Raw genomic sequence first — 20,991 nt, 5'->3', positions numbered from 1 at the left:
GTGGCCGTGCTCCTGCCCTGAGCTGGGCTGTGGCCGCTCATGGGGCAGTCCTGCTGCCACCATTCCCAGCTGTGGGCCAAGAGGGTCAGGTGGCTGCTGCCCTGGCTTTTCTCCTCTGTTTGAGGTCAGGGGTCAAACAACAGGCAGCACCGTGGGCCACCACCAGAGGGCAGCGGACTCAGGAGCTGGTTCCAGCAGTGGTCAGGTTGACAAGCTGTCACCCATAGGCAGGTGACTTGGCCAAGGGCCAAGCGAGTGATCACAGCAGCCAGGTGTTCCCACCAGTCTGGAGAGTGGCCAGGTGAAGCAGATGTCCCCGGTAGGCAGGGGAGGTAGGCACCGGTCAGGGGCCTGGTCGGGTGGATCCTATGGGTGCAAAGCCTGCCACATTGTCTCAGAAGTCCAGCCACACCAGGGGTTGGGGGTGGAGTAGTGACAGGGCTCCAGCGGGGCGGGTGGGTGACAACACGTCCAAAGTGACATTCATTTGTTGGGTTGACATGATGGGGACCTGATGTTCTTGGCAAAAGTAATGTGTTTTTAGTAAGAATAAATTACAGAAAATTATACATAATCTCTGTAAACCAAACATGACAAAAATTACACTTGTAATTCACTATTATTATGCTGCTCATCACTGTCATGTCCACTGCTAGCATGAGCAGCAGTTGTCACTGCTGTCGCTGTTGTAGGGATGGTGACAACACCCCTACGGCTCTGCCTCCCGCTGCTGTTCCTGGGGCTCCTTGCTGGCTCCTCACTGCGACTCCCGACCTCTTTGGCGAAGCTGCAGCTGCAGAGACCTCGGGCTCCGCGTGGCCCAGGACAGCCGGGGACAGGCCTGAGAGCAGCCGTCCTGTGCATGTGACCTGGCAGGTGGGGTGGTGCTGGGTGCAGTGAGGGGAAGAGGCTCTCCCCGCTCAGTGAGCGAGGGGCAGCCCGTGGTGAGTGGCGGGGCCTGTCCCTGTCCCTCTCCCTGTGGCAGCCAGTGGCCACGTGGGGCTACTGAGCACCTGGAACGTGTCTGGTCTGAACTGAGATGTCCTTTCTACATGCTTAAAACATGGGGTGAGTTTCAAAGACACAGTACCAAAAATACTTCATTAATATTTTTTATTGATCAAATATAAAAATAATCTTTCAGATATGTTGGGTTAAAGCAATTATTACAATCTATTTTGTTTCTTTTTTCTTATGTGGCTACTAGAAAATTTTAAATGACACGCGTGTCTCGCATTTTATTTCTGTTACACATCGCTGCCTCAGAGGCCTGCCTACATTTTCAGAGCTCAGGCTGAGTCCTCAAAAGACCAGAGGCCAGGAAGGGTACAAAATCTCAAACTAAATTAATTTTCATCATGTTATTTGCATTTGTGAATAACAAATATATTGACTGTACATATATACATACATAATTCATGAAAAGATGCAATGTAAATTCAAGGTGAAATACAAATGTCCCCCAGGAGGGCCAGGTCGCAGAGCGGGGGCAAAGCCCTGTCCAAGGAGCTACAGCGGAACACCTGTTACTCGGCCTCTTTCAGCCCTGGTTTGACCGCGTCTCCTGTCACTCATGGCCGGAGGGGTGGGGCCTAGAGCCTTATCCAATCCGGCGTGCCGACGTGAGAGCTGTCCAATCAGATGCGCAGCCGGGAAGAAGGAGGCAGCTTCCGGGATCTGGCGCGGCCTTTGTCTCTTCCGCCGGGCTCGGAGCAGCGTCCGCGCTCCGCTGTCGCTCCTGCAGGGGGCCCAGGTGTCTCTGCCGCAGCCCGTGTCACCCGTGACCTGCAGGTACTGGGGGTCCCGAGGGAGGACGCGGGGACGCCCCGGAAGCTGGGACGGGGCGAGCGTGCTGTCGGCGCTCCGAGGGGGCGGGGGCCGGGCGGGCGGCCGGAAGCGGCTGTGGGGACGCGGCCTCCCGGCTTCGCCTCCGGAGTCCGGGACCGAGGTCGGGCCGAGGCGCGCCGGGGCGTTCGGTCCCCTCGGTCCGCGGGGCGGGGCGGGGCCGGGCGGGCAGCGGGGCCCTGGGCGTCCTGGCCCGGCGTGTCCTGCGGCCCAGCCCGAGCGGCTCCGGGGGCCCCGCGTCTCCCCAGGTTGTGCGGGGACGACGGGAGGGTCCTCCGGGGACGGCGGCGACGCTGTGCGGGGCTGGTGCGGGAGAGGAGGCGTAGTCCGTGAGGGCCTCGTCCCTCCTTCGTCCTGTTAACAGTTAAACTGGGGAAGCCTGGAAACTTAGAATATTAATGGTTTATTTGGGCAAATAGTAATTGGTGAATCTGGACGTCCCCAACCGTGGTTTGAGGTCTTGCGGCCACTGGAGGGGCTTGGCTTGCAAGAAAGGCGTTGATAAGGTGCTTCAGGAATGGAAGGAATTTAAATAATTGATTGGGTACAGTTGTGTAGCGGCTTCTTTGGAGTATCCCTGTGGCTGTTTTCTGGTTATGTAATCGGAGCTCTGTTGGCAGTTTGTGTATGTTGTGATTTACGGGAAATGCATTTGAGTTAGAACTAAATTTCCATACGGAGGAGCCCGGGACACTGTGGCCGGTTCAGTCTAGTTGCTCCCTGACTCAGGGGACCGGTTTCCCCTGCATTTTCCAGATGTGTGGCCAGCAGGGTCTCAAATCCAGTTTGCTCAGCCAGCTGTTCTAACGGGGCCTGTTGGAAATCTGAAATTTCTAGTTCTTTTCCTATGTTCCCAAATGCCTCCTTCCGCTCCCCAACTCATAACATTATGAACTGTTTGTTCCTTATTTATTTTTCAAGCAGACACACTATTGTGCTTGTTGAACATGTTTTTCCCACAGGACTCTGGGTGGCTCTTTTTAAAATATTTGTTTTCTGTTTCTGAACATTTCAGGTAACAGGAAAGCAGAGAATAATCACCTGACACTCCCTGTAAAATTCTTTGTGCTTCTGCTCCTGTTGTCTTCCCTGGGCTCACACACCTTACCAGCCTATCTTTAGGTTTAGGTCCCCGTTGAAAACTTTACAGGGTGACGTGTCCTCAGCCATCCGTGTGTCTTTTCCTGGAGCTGGTTTCACACTGTCTGGGGATGACCCAAGATACCCACAGTGACCGTGTCTCCTGGAACGTGTGGTGAATGTCAGTCCTGTGTCATCTCTGTCCAGAGCACAGGCTGAGGAGGGGGCTGGAGCCTTGCAGGGGTGGGGAACCTGCGGCCTTCTGATTTCAAGTTTGTTCATTTTTAAGCAGCAAAGGAGGCAAGAAAAGCTTCACCTTTCTCTGCTGCACCCCTTTTAATAAAAGGATTTGTTCTGTACAATTTGGATTCAGTCAAAAGGCCATACTTAAGGTCCTAGAGGGCCACATATTGTCTTAAGGCCGCAGGTTCCCCACTCCTGCAGGGGGAACAGCTGGGTGCCCTGTGGCTGACAGGAGCCTCCTGTTGTAGCCTTCATCTATAAAGCGAATCCACTGGGATAGTAAGGTTTTCTTTCCTGAACCTGAGCTTCCATTCCTTGGAGAAACGCTGGTGCTCAGCCAATAGGATGCTGGATCGAGAGGAAAGGGCAGAAATGGCTCCTGCCCTCTGGACTCTTTCTCAAAGGACAAGGAAAACTCACCCGAGTGAGGCAGTGCAGGAGCCGGCAAAGCAGTTTGCACTTCAGGCACACAGAGGCCCAGAGCAGTGTCTGCTGGGACGTGGTCGTTGAGTTTTTCCAGGGAACAGGGTGGGAGTGGGGAAGGTCACACGAGACAGGACGGTCTGACTTGGCCCCGGAGTCACACGTGTCTGTCCTGCAGTCAGCCCCACCCCTCCCTGAGTTTGTCACCTTGAAAAGATTTACTCCTTAACAGTAAAATATATTTTATCAGTAGAGCTCAAAACATAAGAAAATATTTCCAGTGAGGCAAGAAGGAGGTGGCTATGGGGGGGAAAAAATCTAGTCTTACAATATTGCATTGTTAAAAATTCTCATTCACCGTTTTCTTTCCCAGAGTGAGTGCTGTAAGGTTCTGAGTTCTGTTCTAGTTTTGGGTGACTTCAATCAGAACCCCAGGGCTTAGCTTTGGGAATGCCACCAGGGAGACAAAAAGTAGGGAAAATATCTCTACGATCATGGCTGCAGGAAAATGAATACCTTTCCACAAGAAAGTGTGGTAAATAAATTGGTGAGTAGGAAATGTTCACCAAGACATGAGTTCCTCTCTTATGCAGGCTGGAGAATGTTTGATAGTGGATGACTCTGTTCTGTGTCCTGTGATCTGCGTGTCAGAGTTTATAGCTAAATTTATGTGGCAGGACTTGGCAGTTACTAGAAGTGTTCACGTGTGATTCATTATTTACCAAACGATTTGTTATAATAGAAATAGCGATTAAAAGACATGTTTATTGTCTGAAAGGGGTAGATGGTTTTGCTTTTCTTCTTGAGATGTAAAATGTAGGTGCCGTATCATTTTCTTCCCTTCTATAATCATAAACAGGTAGTTTGAGGGATTTTGTTGGATTCTTCTAACACTTGCTGTTTTCTCATTTAAAACTAAGTGAATACTTTTTGTGCCCTTCCTTGGGCTCTCTCTCTGCTGCGACAGTGGGTCTGGTCATCATCTGTGATGTATGTGTCATGCTCTGTAAATCTGTATCTTGCTCTTGCCGTATAATCCTATCTGTCTCTCCTCAATAAACCTCATTTTCGTGCTTGTCTAAAGAAAAAAAATTAATAAAAAAAACACTAAGTGAATAATAACCTCACTTGGGAAGCAGAGACCTGGGCTTGGATACTCCAAGCAAAGGTCAATCCTGACCTAGCAGAAGGGGGTCACTGAAGGCCCCGTTAGTCCTTCCTGGGAGCCTCCCCCTCCCAAGTGTCCCAGTCTGTTCACAGCAACCCTGGAAGGAGCCCTTTATACTGAGAGAAGCTGCAGAGCCCTGGGAAGCTGGGGGGTCCGCAGGCACATGTGGTTGGAGTGGAGGTGGGGGTGGGATGCCCTGTCTGGGGGTGTAATTGTTGTTGTCCTGGGGCTGTTTTACACAGCTGCTATTGCTTGTTTTAAATTTTCTAGTCTTTGGAATATCATAAATTTAAGTTTCTTGAAAGAAGTAAAACAACAATGCATTCCATTAGTAATTTGCATACTGAAAATATAATAAAAGTAACAATGCAACAAGAATTTGTATTCCAGAACAATAATAAAATGCCTGTTCCATTATGGAGCCAACTAAAAACATCAGGATGAAACATCAATCCAGGTTTTCTTAAAGACTTTTTGTTGCCAAGTAGCCCCTTTTCTAGTTTTTCCTGGATGAGATCCCACTTCATGGGAATTATGTATGTACATACAATAGGTGTTTGCCACCACACGTACACCTCCTTGCTCAGGTAGTATATAATCTGAAGGTATGTGATTGGCCAGTATCTCCTCGGCCAGTGAATCAGTGGCTTTTTGTTGAGCTTTGGTGAAAGGAATAGTTTTATCAGCAATTTTTCTTTTTATTTCTTTCTTTCTTTTGGAGGGGGGGGAAGAGTCTCCCTCTGTCACTTGGGTTAGAATGCCGTGACATCAGCCTTGTTACATCAGCCTCCCTCACAGGAACCTCAAACTCCTGGGCCCATGCGATCTTCCTGCCTCAGCCTTCCCAGTAGCTGTGACTACAGGCATGCGCCACAACGCCCAACTAACTTTTTCTATTCTTAGTAGAGATTGCCCAGGCTGGTCTCGAACTCGTGACCTCAAGTGATCTTCCTCCGTTGGCCTCTCAGAGTGCTAGGATTACAGGCATGAGCCACTGCACTGGGCCAGCAATTTTTCTTAAGGTCATAGAAAGATTTCTAATCATATGTTGTGAGGAGTGACCCCCACCAAGGCAAAAGTATCTGCACTATGAAATGCATGTAGGTATCTTCCTCCTTTTTTCTTTTTTTCCAAGTCAGTGTTTTTATTATTTTAGGTAAACAGCATGCAACATTTTTACAGTAGCCAAATATAAATACACTGAAGCTGAAAAGTCATCTTACTATGTTCTAACATGGTGTTTAAGTCTTAGACAGTGACTCTGACCTGCCACCCCCAGAGTCATGAGGGAGGACATGAGAAGTAGCTCCCCATCATCAGAATTTTGGGGATGTTCCCTGAAATAGCCACTCTCACATTATACATTTTGTTTGACATGAATAAAGAAGTTTCTCTTCCCTGCACTCAGAGCAGGTGTTTTTCAGATTCAGACAGACCTGGGTTTGGATTTTGGCTCTGTCACTTTCTATGTGTTACCTTATGTCTCTGGGTCTCAGTTTCCTACGTCTTTAAAGTAGCCATTAGTATGGTCTAACATGATTGAAGGATAATTTTATATGAAACCTCTCACTTATAGTAAGCAGTCAAAACATTATAGTTATTATTGTTTCCCACTTAACACAGTTCCAGGCATATAATAGATAATAATACATAGATTTGCTAAATGAACAAACGAATGCATGAGGAATATTGCTATATAGGAGTCTTTAAAAATTGCCAAATCTGTCTAAATGTTTTTAAATATATGCTTTTTATTTCAGAATATTATGAGGGTACAAATATTTAGGTTACATGTATTGCCTTTGCCCTGTCCGAGTCATAGCTAGAAGCATGTTCATCCACCGGAAGGTATGCACTGTACCCATCCCTTCCTCCCCCTCCCATCTGCCCAACTCCTGATGAATGTTGCTACTATATGTGCATGTAAGTGTTGATCAGTTAATACCAATTTGATGGCGAGTACATGTGGTGCTTGTTTTTCACTCTTGGGATACTTCACTTAGTAGAATAGGCTCCAGCTCTATCCAGGATAATACAAGAGGTGCTAGATCACCATTGTGTTTTGTGGATGAGTGGTACTCCATGGCATACCATATTTTATTAATCCACTCATGTACTGATGTGCACTTGGGTTGTTTCTACATCTTTGCAATTGTGAATTGTCCTGCCATAAACATTCTAGTGCAGATGTCTTTTTTATAGAATGTCTTTTTTTCCCCTTGGGTAGATGCCCAGTAATGGGATTGCTGGATCAAATGATAATTCTACTTTTAGCTCTTCGAGGTATCTCCATATTACTTTCCACAGAGGCTGTACTAGTTTGCAGTCCCACCAGCAGTGTATGAGTGTTCTATCTCTCTGCATCCATGCCAACATTTGTTGTTTGGGGACTTTTTGATAAAAAGCCATTCTCACTGGAGTTAATGATATTTCATTGTGGTTTTGATTTGCATTTCCCTGATGATTGGAGATGTTGAGCGTTTTTTCATGTTTGTTGGCCATTAGTCTGTCTTCTTTTGCAAAGTTTCTGTTCGTGTCCTTTACCTATTTTTTAATGGAGTTGTCTGACTTTTTTCATGCTGATTTTCCTGAGTTCTATATAGATCCTAGTTATCAGCCCTTTATTGGATGTGTAGCATGCGAATATTTCCTCTCATTCTGTAGGTTTTCTGTTTGTTCTCATGATGCTTTCCTTGGCTGTTCAGAAGCTTTTTAAATTGATCAGGTCCCATTTATTTAGTTTTTTGGTTGCTGTGATTGCCTTTCGGGTCTTCTTTGTAAATTCTTTCCCTATGCTAATGTCTATAAGAGTATTTCCAACATTTTCTTCTAGAATTCTTATAATTTTATGCCTTAGGTTTAAGTCTGTCATCCATAATGAGTTGATTTTTCTGAGAGATGCAGATCCTGTTTCAGTCTTTTCCATGTGGCTATCCAATTTTTCCAGGACCATTTATTGATTAGGGATTCTTGTCCCCAGTTTATGCTTTGTCAAAGATCAGATGGCTTTATGAGGATGATTTTATGTCTGGGTTCTCAGTTTTGTTCCATTGGTCTATGTCTGTGTTCTTGTGTGAGTATCATGCTGTTTTAGTTTCTATAGCCTTGTAGTACAGCTTGAAGTCTGGCGAATTGATGCCTCCCAATTTGTTCTTTTTGCTTAAGATTGCTTTCTCTATATGGGGTCTTCTCTGGTTCCATATGAAGCATAGAATTATTCTTTGTAGATCTGTGAAAAATGATGTTGGTATTTTAATGGGGATTGCATTGAATCTGTAGATCACTTTGGGTAGTATAGACATTTAAACCATGATGATTCTGCTGATCCATGGTATGATTTTCCACCTGTTTATGTCTTCTGCTATTTCCTTCCAGTGTTTTGTAGGTCTCCCTGTAGAGGTCTTTCACATCATTAGTTAAATCTATTCCTAGGTATTTTATTTTCTTTGTTACTATTGTGAAGGGTATTGAGTCTTTGACTTGGTTCTCACTTTGACTGTTGTAGTCATATAGGAATTCTACTGAGTTGTGTACGTTGATTTTGTGACCTGAAACTTTGGTGAATTTGTTTATCAATTCCAGGAGTCTCATTACAGAATCTTTTGGGTTTTCTAGGTATAAAATCATATCATTAGCAAAAAGTAATAGTTTGACCTCTTCTGCCTCCATTTAGATGCCCTTGATTTTCTTCTCTTGTCTGATTGCTCTTTCGAAGACTTCTAGCACTATGTTGAACAGAAGTGGTGATAGAGGGCAACCTTGTCTGGTTCCAGTTCTAAGCGGGAATGCTTTCAATTTTTCCCCATTCAGTATGATGTTGGCTGTGGGTTTGTCATATATGGCATTTATCATTTTGAGGTAAGTCTCGTCTATGCCTATTTTGTTAAGCGTTCTTATCATAAAGGGTGCTGAATCTTGTAGAATGCTTTTTCTGCATCTATTGAGAGGATCATGTGGTCTTTGTGTTTTTTGTTTTTCCAGGAAAATTGAACAGGTTTATTTATAAGTATTATAAAGTTGAAGTGCTGAAACTTGTTCACTGAAACATTCTGACTTACATTAATGCTTCACATTCCCACATTTATATTAAAAATTCACACAAATGAAAAATGGAAAAACTGCCAATACTTGATTTCTGTCCCCTATTTTTCCACTTGCAGTCATATACTTAGGTACCTTTTGACCCCATGGGGGAAAAATATCTAACGTTCAGAACCACCAATAACAGGAAGAGAATTTTTTTTTTTTGAGAATGAAATGTTTTCCCATCATAGTGGATTCTTTTCTTTTTTTTTTGAGACAGAGTGTCACTTTGTTGCCCTGGCTAGAGTGAGTGCCGTGGCGTCAGCCTAGCTCACAGCAACCTCAAACTCCTGGGCTTAAGCAATTCTACTGCCTCAGCCTCCCACGTAGCTGGGACTACAGGCATGCGCCACCATGCCCGGCTAATTTTTTCTATATATATTTTACTTGGCCAGCTAATTTGTTTCTATTTTTAGTATAGACAGGGTCTCGCTCTTGCTCAGGCTGGTCTCGAACTCCTGACCTCGAGCGATCCACCCGCCTCAGCCTCCCAGAGTGCTAGGATTACAGGCGTGAGCCACCGCACCCGGCCCATAGTGGATTCTTAAGGATGTTCTCCACGTATGCGGCGTGCTAGCTGGATGTCATTTGTCATAATTGTTACACGTTTGGCATGGTTATTCGTGTCTTCAAAAAGGCCAACCAGATAGGCCTCACTTGCCTCCTGCAAAGCACCAATAGCTGCACTCTGGAAGTGTAGCTGTTTTGAGGTCCTGAGCAATTTCTTGTACCAGACACTGGAAGGGAAGTTTTCAAATCAGAAGTTCAGTGGACTTCAGATAACGTCTAATTGCACAGAGTGCCACCGTAGCAGGCCTCTAGTGATGAGGTTTCTTCACCCCTCCAGTAGAGGGCGCACTCTTGCAAGAGGCTTTTGTAGCCAGTTGCTTCCTGGGTGTTTTACCACTGGTCGATTAGCAGGCAGTCTGCTTTGTACGAGCCATGGCATAAAGCCCTCCTTACTTACCCACCTTTTTTTTTGACTGGAGCTTGGCCAGCTAGAGGTGGCGCTGGTGTTTGAGAACGACGACCATATAGTCTTTGTTTTTTCTTCTATTTATGTGGTGAATTACATTTATAGATTTGCATATGCTGAACCATCCCTGCATCTCTGGGATGAAGCTCACTTGGTCGTGGTGGATTATTTTTTGGATAAGCACCTGAATTCAGTTTGCTAGGATTTTATTGAGAATATTTGCATCTGTATTCATAAGGCATGTTGGTCTGTAGTTTTCTTTTTTTGTTGAGTCCTTTCCTGGTTTTGGTACCAGAGTGATGTGGGCTTCATAAAACATGTTGGGGAGGATTCCTTCCTTCTCGATGTTGTGAAATCATTTCTGCAGGATAGGCACCAGTTCTTCTTTGTAGGTCTCCTAAAATTTGGGTGTGAAACCATCTAGTTCGGGACTTTTCTTTTCAGGAAGGTCTTTTTATTGCTGCTTCAATTTTGGTACTTGATATTTATGTCTTCAGGAATTCTATTTCTTTCTCATTGAGCCTAGGAAGGCCATGTGTTTCTAAGAATCTGTCCGTTTCCTCCACGTTTTCAAGTTTATGTGCACAGAGGCTTTTATAGTATTCATAGATGATATTTTGTATTTCCGTGGTATCAATTGTAATTTCTCCTTTTTTCATTCCTGATTGGGCTTATTAGAGTCCTTTCTTTTCCAATTCTGATTAATCTAGTGAGAGGTATATCAATTTTGTTTCTCTTTTCAAAGAACCAACTTTTTGTTTTATTAATCTTCTGTGTAGTTTTTTGGTATCAATTTCATTTAGTTCTGCTCTGATCTTTTTACTTCTTTCCTTCTGCTTTATAAAAGAAATACATGTCTTCAAACTCTCCAGTTAAAAACAATTTATCGGTCAGGCACAGTGGCTCACGCTTGTAATCCTAGCACTCTGGGAGGCTGAGGTGGAAAGATAACTTCAGGTCAGGAGTTCAAGACCAGCCTGAGCAAGAGTGAGTCCCTGTCTCTACTAAAAACAGAAAAATTAGCCAGGCATGGTGGCTCATGCATGTAGCCCCAGCTACTTGGGAGGCTGAGGCAGGAGGATTGCTTGAGCCCAGGAGTTTGAGGTTGTTGTGAGCTAGGCTTATGGCACAGCACTCCACTCAGGGCAACAGAGTGAGACTCTGTCTGGAAAAAAAAAAAAAATCACTGCATTACAAAAATTCAAACTATTCCTCAGAACAAAGTCCTGTGTGAGATGACATGACATGGAACAGCACTGAGAACCATGTAGTCGTAACACAGGCAAAAAAGGAGAAGGGCTGGATGCACATGGAGCTGGGATTAAAATAAAAGAGAGAGGGAAAAGCTGGAGATAATTACAAAATTATACAAGCAGAATTTTTCTTTCTAAATTCAGACAGCCAGCCGTGCACCCTGGCAACAGATGTACTCTCTGCACATTCAGAACTGATGCCACTTTTCCACTCTGGACATTTACAGACTCATTCCAATAGGAATATTCTATTTCACACAGAACACTGTGCTGTGTGTTTGTTACTTTTATATAAATTTTGAAACAACTGCATGTTTTGTAGTTTCAGTCTCCAATTGAAAATAGAGAAAATGAAATGTATTAAATGAAACGAAATATATCACCACTTGTATCCTCAAATTAATTTCTGAGCATGATTAGATTATATAAACTATTAGCTTAATATATTGGTACATTGTATACTACGTAAATCAAAAGGAAAATTTTATGCATTTATTTTACCCATAAACCATGTGCAAAAAAATTAGGCAAAGTATATAGCGATTTAGTATCTAAAATGTATGTTTTGTAATTGTACTTCCATAGAACCGTTATTGTAAATATCACAATATCCCAATAATTATAAAAAGCATTAAAAAATACAAAATAGTAACTAAGACAAAAATATTCCCCAAATTATAGAAATTTTAAGCCATCATGAAAAAGGGATTCTTAGAGAAATAATGTTTTATTGAAAGGCACAGTGGAATTATTTCCATATGTTAACCATAGTCATAGATATGACGATACAGGAGGGTAAGACTGATGACTGGATAACAACTAATTCATTACTCATCAGTATTAAAAATTGAAAATCATTTAGGTACACTGACTAAAACAAATTATGGTCAAACATAGTCTTTAAAAAGCATCTTAAAATCCATTATAGGCCTCCTGCTTCAAATACTTGGAAGAACTCCAGAAGCATTATTTTTCTGCTCATATCATAATCTTAGACTTCTGATTTCTTTCTTTAAAAAGTGTGACGCTGACTATTTACTGAATGTTGGATAGAAATACATTTGCAACATTTCAGACGGAAGTAATCATCACTTTTCACTGACTTCTGTGGAAATATATAAATATTTCTACCACATGAAATAATATACAACACTTTACTGTGTCTTCTGTCACACCAAGTAACACTCAAAACTTCTACTTCATTCTACAATGAAGATATCTCAGTATTTTGATTAATAGGCAAATTTTTTCCACTTAAGGAACAAGTGGAAAAATGATTTATTTAGAAAATTTAGATTGGTCCTCTCAGTAATTCAGAAGAATAATGTTCAGAACACATACCATATGCTTACATGCATGAATGCTTCATAAGTCAAACACAAACTGCATTGTTCTTTAGATTTGCTTCATGTGTTTTCCATCTATAATTATACATCCATAGAAAGGTTGATATTAATGATATCCACATAATATAGAATGGTGTCTAATGGTTCCAATGCAGAAAAAGACCACATATTACCATATGAACACTAGAAATTAAGGCATAGCATCAACTGAACTGAGAGTTCACTTATGTCAATAATAACTGCTTTTCGAATAACCCAAATACTGTCAATACTGCCAAAGTATGGAATGACTACACATCTGCAAATATCAGTTTTTTGCCTCTTTGAATCAAATGAATAAATCATATAATTGCTTTGAATTTGGACTAGTCTCCATCATAAAAGTTTTGGTATACAATTTGAAAGTGTCCATGGTTTAGCCTTTCTTTCTGCTAATCCCAATACAATTACATTTGCACTTTCATTAAACCCTTCCGTTTATTGCATCTGGAAACTTTCTTTCCCTATGATATTTCTGGTGATTTCTAACTTGTATGTTTTGGATAAAATTATTTCCTCATTTGTCACAGGTGTAGACTCTTTCTACTATGAATTCTCTGATGTTGAGTAAGGTATGACCTACAGGTAAAGGTTTTGCCACATTCCTCACATTTGTAGGGTTTCTCTCCAGTATGCATCCTCTTATGTTTAGTAAGGTTTGAGTACTGGTTAAAAGTTTTGCCATATTCATTACATTTGTATGGTTTCTCTGCAGTATGAATTCTGTGATGTCGCCTAAGAGTTGAAGAACAGAGAAAAGACAAGCCACATTTTTCACATTTGTATGGCTTTTCTCCAGAATGAATACTCTGATGCACTATAAGACATGAGGAATGAGTAAAGGATTTACTACGTTTTCCACTTGTAAAATTTTTCTCCTGTATGAATTTTCTGGTGCTCAGTAAGGTGTGAACTATAGTAAAAGGCTTTGCCACATTCTTTACATTTGTGGAGTTTCTCTTAAGCATGGATTAAATTATGTTTTTTTAGATTTGATGACTGACTAAACAATCTCTCACATTTACTATATCTGTATGCATTTTCTCCAAAATGGATTCCCAGATACTGAGTATGTTTTGAAGGCTGGGTATAAGCTTCTAAACCTTTATTATACTGGTAAGACTTCTCTTGAATATGGATACACTGATGGACAATAAGCTTTGAGTATCGGAAAAAGACTTTCTTACATGTTTTACATTTGTAATCGTTCCCTGGAAAAGGAGTTTTCTGATGTGTTCTAGAACCAGAGACTTCTTTGGTTTTCTCAAATTTATGGCATTGATTATTTCTGTCTTCAATATAAATATCTTGGTAATCATTTACGGTAGAGGCCTGGCTCTAGGACATCAGAGTTTTATCATAAGTGTGACAATTCCCCAAGTTATCTATTTCCTCATATTGATTAAGCAATGATGAGTGGGGGAAGACTTTCCCGTGCTGGTCAACATTATTGATTTTGGTAGGTGAAGGTATTATGTTTTGGTGGAAGAATAATAAACTTTCAACAACGGACTCATCAAATTGATCATGTTTAGAAATCCTCCCTTCATTTTTAAATCTCAGATCTCCAGAAATATGTGACTGAACATTTAATCCAATTCTATACTTGACTTGGTCCAAGTCATTATTTGGAACATGGACCAAGTCCCTATTTAGATTTTCCAAATGTCCTTTCAGATGAATGTTATGTTCCAAAACATGATCTTGACATGTACTTATAGAAACATGGGGTTCAGCAAAAGTAATTGACATAGATGGAGTTTTGTCCCCAAATGTTTTGTACTGTTGACCTCCACTATCCATGGTATTTTTGTTACAGGTAGTTGTCCTACATTTTTTCTGTCCATCGTAACATCCATTCTGCTCTTCACATTCACTCACACTTTCCCAGTATTTCTGTATATGGAAATTTTCAAGACCACACCTCGCAAATCTTCCCAATATCCCTTTTTGGAATAGAGCTTCTATGTACTTCTTTGTCGATAGGCCTTGGGTCAAATGAGAAAATATATCTGAAAGATAATAAAAATATTAAAAATTACATTTACTATGTGCTAAACTAATAAAATATACAAAACTAGACCAAGCTGAGGACCTCAGCATGATGACTGGATCAAAACTGTGAGGCCTTGGTTTCCCCATGGATGTGTGAACTTAACAAAAACATGCTGCAATAACCACAATTCAGATTGCTGTACCCCCAGTGAGAACAAATCTATGAGGAGCCAAATTAAGAAAAAAAAACAATTAAGTCTGTTACTCTTATGGCACTACAGCAGAATAGAACCAAGAAAAAAGTCTTCCGAGTCCTTGTTTCTCTCTCAGAAAACAAAGAAAAGAGTGGAACATGTGTCCAAAGGTCTCAGTTTTTCTGGGGCTACCTAAGACCTGGTTATTGTTTTTTTAACTATGGAGTGCTAAAAGGAACAGAGATATACTTTAAATGATGGGCTGGGTCCACTGAGAAGAAAAATGAATGCTTGTTACAGCAACAGAGAGACTGTACTACCAATGACATTTGCCAAGGAAAGGCAGAGATAAAAGTATTTCAATAAAAAATATAGGGAAACTTTTATCTGTAAACATACACAGTAGTCCAGATAAGACAGGTACAGCCGACTCGTCGGAGAAACCCTCGGAATGTCTACTGTAGCTGCATAATTCTAGTTGTTCCCTGTACAAAGCCAGTCCATAAAAAATGGGATAAGTATCTGTTTTTCAAATGACAAAAATATCAATAAAATCACAAGACATAAAATAAACAAACATGGCACAATCCAATGTCAAAAACACATATTTCAGTGACTGTAAGGAAGTAAACATCTATGAACTAATTTAAATCATCTTATCTCAATGATGCTAAATGACAACACAGATAACAAAAGGAAGAAAAGAATTCATAAAGAAACTTAGATTACTAACAAAGATGTTCAAAAGTATGAAAACAAAGTATGAAGTTCATCAATAATACAACTAAATAAAGATTCATTAGAGGGTGTTGACAGCAGACTTAATCTAACAGAAGAAAAATGCAGCCAGTTTGATAATAGGTCCTTTAAAATTGTAGAATCAGGAAGCAAACAGGAAGATAAAATGAGGAATAGTGAGGAGAACCTAAGGGACTAAGAAGTTACCATTGACTTGGCCATTACAGTGATAATGACAGATGTATGATGAGAAGAGAAAGAAAAAGTGAAGACTATTTGAGGAAATAGTGGGTAAGACCTTGAAAATGTGAGAAAGAACATAACATACAATTTAAAGAAGCTCAGATAACTCTAGGACTAAGACAAAGGCAATCACACCAAAACATATTATAATCAGAAATCTGAACGTTACAAAGAGAATCTTGAAATTAACAACAATAAAAGTGATTTCGCATCTACAAGGGTGCTCCTGTCAGATCAAAAAATTTTTACCAAAATATCTTGCAGGCCACAAAAGTGTAGAATAATATATTCAAAGTGATGAAAAATGACAGCTACCAACCAAGAACACTTTTTTTTTTCAAAACTGTCCTGTCCTTTAAAATGAATCAGAAATAATTTCCAACAGCAACAAAACCTGAATTAATTCATATCCACTATACCTACCCTGCAAGAAATGCTAAAGAAATTAGTTCTTCATGTTGAAAAATTAAATAATGGTAGATAGCAATAAAAATCGTGTGAAAGTGTAGAGTTCTCTGATAAAATTAATTATATACAGAAGTATTATCCTGTATTATCACAATGATGGTGCATTAAATGCTTTCAAATGTGACACAGACTTCAAAACACAAACAAAAACAACTATAAGTCTCTGATATTGGATACACAATACAAAAAGATATAATTTGAGAGATCAATAAAATACAATGGGCGATGGAAGGAGGCAGGGTTTTTGAATGCAACTGAAATCACCAACTTAGAACAGATTGGTGTAACTTCAGAATGTTTTACGTAACATGTATGGCAACCCCATCGGGAATACTATAGTAAGTAGATACACGAAAGGAAGTAACAAAATTAAAAGTGTCACTACAAAACACAACAAAACATAGAAAGACAGTAAGAGAGGAACACAATCAAAATTACTAGAAGACCTATAATAAAATGAAAAGCACACAATAAGTCATTCCCTTCAGTAAATACTTCATATATGAAGAAATTAAATCAATTGAAAGATGTAATTTGCCTGACTAAATTCGAAAAACAACATTCAATTCTGTTTCTACAAAAGTAACACTTTAATCGTAAGGACACAGGGCTGAAAATGCAAGAATGCATGAAAACTACAGAATGAAATGTCAAATGCTGCCATGGAAAAAATACAACTTACATCAAAAATTGTCACAAGGCCGGGCACAGTGGGTCACACCTATAACACTAGAGCTTTAGGAGGCTGAGGTGGGACTATCACTTGAGGCCAGAAGTATGAAAGCAGCCTGGGTAATACAGTGAGACTCCATCTCTACATAAAAGTTCACAAAAAATTAGCTGGAAATGGTGGCACAAGGCTGTAGTCCCAGCCACAAGGGAGCCTGAGGCAGGAGGACTGCCTGAGTCCAGCAATTGGAGGTTGTGGTGAGCTATAATTATGTCAGCACATTCCACACTGAGGGACAGAATTGGACCCTGTCAAAAAAGTGTCACGAATTACAAAAACGTACCTTATATTTTGATAAAGGTGCCCATTGATAAGGAAGTTATCACAAGTATTAGCAGATATGCACATATCAGAGCTCCCAATCGTATAGTCTTTTCCTACATGTATACAAGAGGTTAACACCCAGAATATGTAGAACTCAGCATTTTTAAAAATGCCCCTGAAACTGCAAACATATACCCAAGTAAAAATGAATGAAAAACCTAAATATGCATTTCTCAAAAGAAAATATGCAAACTGCCAATAGGTACATGCAAAGATGCTGAGTGTTACCAATACAGAATGAAATGCAAACCCAAATCACAAAGAGATACCACCTTACTCCAGGTAGAATGGATATAATCAAAGAGAAAAAAAATGTGCTCGTGAGAATGTGCAGAATACAGAACACTCACACACCACTGGGGGACAGGGTGTGAATTAGAACAAATATTATAGAAAGCCGTATGGAAGTTCTCCAAAAATTTAAAAACAAAACTATGACAGGATCCAGCAAATTCACTACTGGGTATATAACCAAAGGAAAGAAAATCAGTATGTCAGAAAGATATCTGAACTTCTGTGTATACTGCAGCACTATTTACGACACCAAAGATACGGAATCAATCCAAGTGCACAACAACAAATAATTGTTTAAGGAAAATGTGTATATACACGATAAAATGCTATTTAGACACAACAAAGGATAAACTCCTTTCATTTGCAACAGCATAGATGGAATTAGAGGATTTTGCGTATTTTATTGTGTGTATATATGCATATGTGGTAATACTGTGATAGTTTCCTGATCAATGGATACCTTTGTCAAAATATAAAGTGAGAGTATGCAGGGTTTGTCTTTCTATATCTGTCTTATTTCATTTAACATAATATCCTTTCGGAGGAGTGGGGTGGCTCATGCCTGTAACCCTAGCACTCTGGGAGGCCAGGGTGGGAGGATCGCTTGAGCTCAGGAGTTCAAGACCAGCCAGAGCAAGAGCTGGACCCCATCTCTAATAAAAATAGAGAAAAGTAGCTGAGCATGGTGGTGTGCACCTGTAGTCCCAGCTACTCGGGGGGTGAGATGCAGGAGGATGGCTTGAGCCCAGGAGTCTGAGGTTGCTGTGAGCTAGGCTGACACCACGGCACTCTAGCCCAGGCAATGGAGCGAGACTCTGCCTCAAAAAACAAAACAAAACAAACAAAAGAACCACCACATAATATCTTCTAGTTCCATTATGTGAAATCTAAAACTATAAAAACAGAGAGCTGATATCATAGAAGCAGAGAGCAGAACCATGGTTACCAGAGACTGATGGGGGAAAAGGAGAAGAAGAGTTTGGATAATAGGTACAAAGTTTTAACTCTTTAGAAAGGAGAAATAAGTGCTGTTGTTTCAGTGCACAGTAAGATGACAATGGTTAACAAAAAGGTATTGTATATTACATGAACACTGTTACCACAAAGAAATAATGCATGAGGTGACGGACACAGTACATACACTGGTTTGATTGGTCATTATACTGTATACATACAAACATCAAATAGTACCCTATAAACGTGCAATTATGATACCCTATACATATGTACAATTGTATGTTAATTTAAAAAATGGACTAAGAATTTAACATAAGGCCTACAACTATAAAACTCCTAAAAGAATAGGTAAGGGGGAAACCTCATGACAATTGGCTTTGGCAATCATTTCTTGGACATAACATAAAGATCACATGGTACTACATCGCTGTATCCAAAATATCCCAAACATATTCAAGCCAGGACACGGAGTAGACATTTGCACACCCATGTGCATTACAACATTATTCACAACACTCAATACCTGGAGGCAAGCCAAGTGCCCTTTTATGAACGAGTAGATACAGAAAATATGGTAAATACCTACAGTGGAATATTATTCAGCCTGAAAAAAGGACATCCTGACACATATTACAGTAAGGAAGGACAAACATTGAGAACATCATGTGAAGCAAAATAAGAGAGTTTAAAAGAAACAGACACTGTTTGATTAGACTTACATAAAATATGTAGAGTAGCCAAACTCATAGGAAGCAAAAGCAGAACAGTGTTCCTCAGGAGCTGGATAGCAGCCGAAGCGGCAATTTGCTGTTTAATAGGTATTCACTCTCACTTGTGTAAGATAAAAAAGATGTGGAAATCTGTTGTAAAACACCGTGAATATAAACAACACTACCAAACTATATGCTTAAAAATGTTTGAGGTGAGAATTTTATACTTATCACCACAATAAAAAATTTAAGGCTACCTAAGAGATACATACAGTTAAATTTCTTTTTCCGAAATTATCTTCAAGTATCAAAAGTGTTTCTCTCACATAATGATATAGATTCAAACCATAAACAGATTGTGAAGTTAAGACTACTTGTAACGTAAGGTATAAACAAAGTGGGAGCAATACTTATACAGGCAAAAAATAGATGTTTTTATAGTTCCTAGACATATGCCTAATTTCTATCTAAATAAAACAGCATGCTGTCTTAAAGAGTACAGATTTGAAAATTATCATCCCATTCATATCAGGGGTAAAAAGCACAAACACTATTAGTTGATCTCAAGAAACATACCTGAAAATAAAAGAAATGCAGTAATCTGGAATTGAAAATGAGAAAAAAATTTAATGGATGAAATACTGAATACAACATAGAGATACTATTGAAAAGTAATTGTTTACATACCTACAATTTTAAATTGTGTGCATCCATGAGGAACAGATATTTTGAATCGTTGCTATTGAATGTATGGCAGTGAAATTTCATTTAAAATGCATTATATTCATTAATAAGAGGCTATACTGAGATTATTTAAATGAAAAGATATTTATGTTGTTAATATACTGGGGCTGTTCTTACATATCATAAAGGCTATAATCTAGTCTTTAGAAGCTAAGCAACGTTTTCTGTTTCCAAATAAAGGAACAACATAAACATTATAAAATATCATGAGAATTACTGAAATAAAACAAACATATTGGATGAAATTATACCATCATTTAGATATAGGCTGAGAAAAGAGATATAAATTTCCATGATTCCTTATTCCTTCCAGTAAACTTAAACTTACATTCCAACATTTTAATACATGTGGTGTCTGCTCATAATCTAATTCAATTCTTATATAACATGTAAATGTGAGCATTTTGCTTCAGAACTTTTGAATCTAAAAGTCCCAGACAAACTGACATGCAACATTTACAAAAGTGAAATTCACAGGAGAGGACGTCACCAAGATGACAGAACAGGACCTCCCCCCAATTTGTACCCTACAGCGCAATGCAGCAGCCGTGCCCAGATGAAACTGCTTTTGTGGGAGCTTCGGGATCCAGAACTGAGCTTGTGGTGCCCTACGGCAGCTCAAAACCAAGCAGTAAGGCCGCTGTGAGAGGGCAGGTCCTCACCCATGTGACAGGCTGCCTAACCACGGTCCCAGCTACAGAACAAAAGGTAGCAACATCTCACTGGGGACCTAGTTACGGTCCGCTTTCCCTTGGTCTCGCCATTAGCACCATCTGCCAAGATACCCAGGAAGATTCAGAGCCACCTGTGTCTCAGGTGAGGCCTGATGCCCTTGGTCTTGTCTGTGGCCCCTGACTCAGCCCCAAACCCACTTTCTTCACCTCTCATTAATGGTCGGGGGAAAAGAACTCCCGCCCGCACTGGGATCTTCAGGGAGAAACATCCATCTGTGACCTGTATGTAGCACCACCAAATCTGATCTGAATGTGGATCTTTTTTTTTTCTTGAGACAGAGTCTCACTCTGTTGCCCAGGCGAGAGTGCCGTGGCGTCAGCCTAGCTCACAGCAACCTCCAACTCCTGGCCTCAAGCCATCATCCTGCCTCAGCCTCCCCAGGAGCTGGGACTACAGGTACATG

General features: G+C 40.6%; 2 long non-coding RNA genes across 2 annotated transcripts; one reads left to right on the top strand and one right to left on the bottom strand.

Moving 5' to 3' along the window:
• Positions 1-1,682: 1,682 nt before the first annotated feature.
• On the top strand, positions 1,683-13,210 carry LOC123648808. Its single transcript, XR_006738785.1, has 2 exons — positions 1,683-1,791; positions 13,172-13,210. It is a non-coding gene; the product is annotated as an uncharacterized LOC123648808 (long non-coding RNA).
• LOC123648809 lies at positions 11,815-20,367 on the bottom strand. Its single transcript, XR_006738786.1, has 4 exons — positions 20,329-20,367; positions 19,686-19,710; positions 19,119-19,230; positions 11,815-14,468 (listed from the first exon to the last, which is right to left on the bottom strand). It is a non-coding gene; the product is annotated as an uncharacterized LOC123648809 (long non-coding RNA).
• Between the last annotated feature and the right edge of the window lie 624 nt (positions 20,368-20,991).

This window comes from Lemur catta, chromosome 13 (assembly GCF_020740605.2).
Source record: "Lemur catta isolate mLemCat1 chromosome 13, mLemCat1.pri, whole genome shotgun sequence".
In the NCBI taxonomy this organism is placed as follows: Eukaryota; Metazoa; Chordata; class Mammalia; order Primates; family Lemuridae; genus Lemur; species Lemur catta.
The sequence above is the reverse complement of the archived record's forward strand: the minus strand, read 5'-3'. Positions and strand labels throughout refer to the sequence as shown.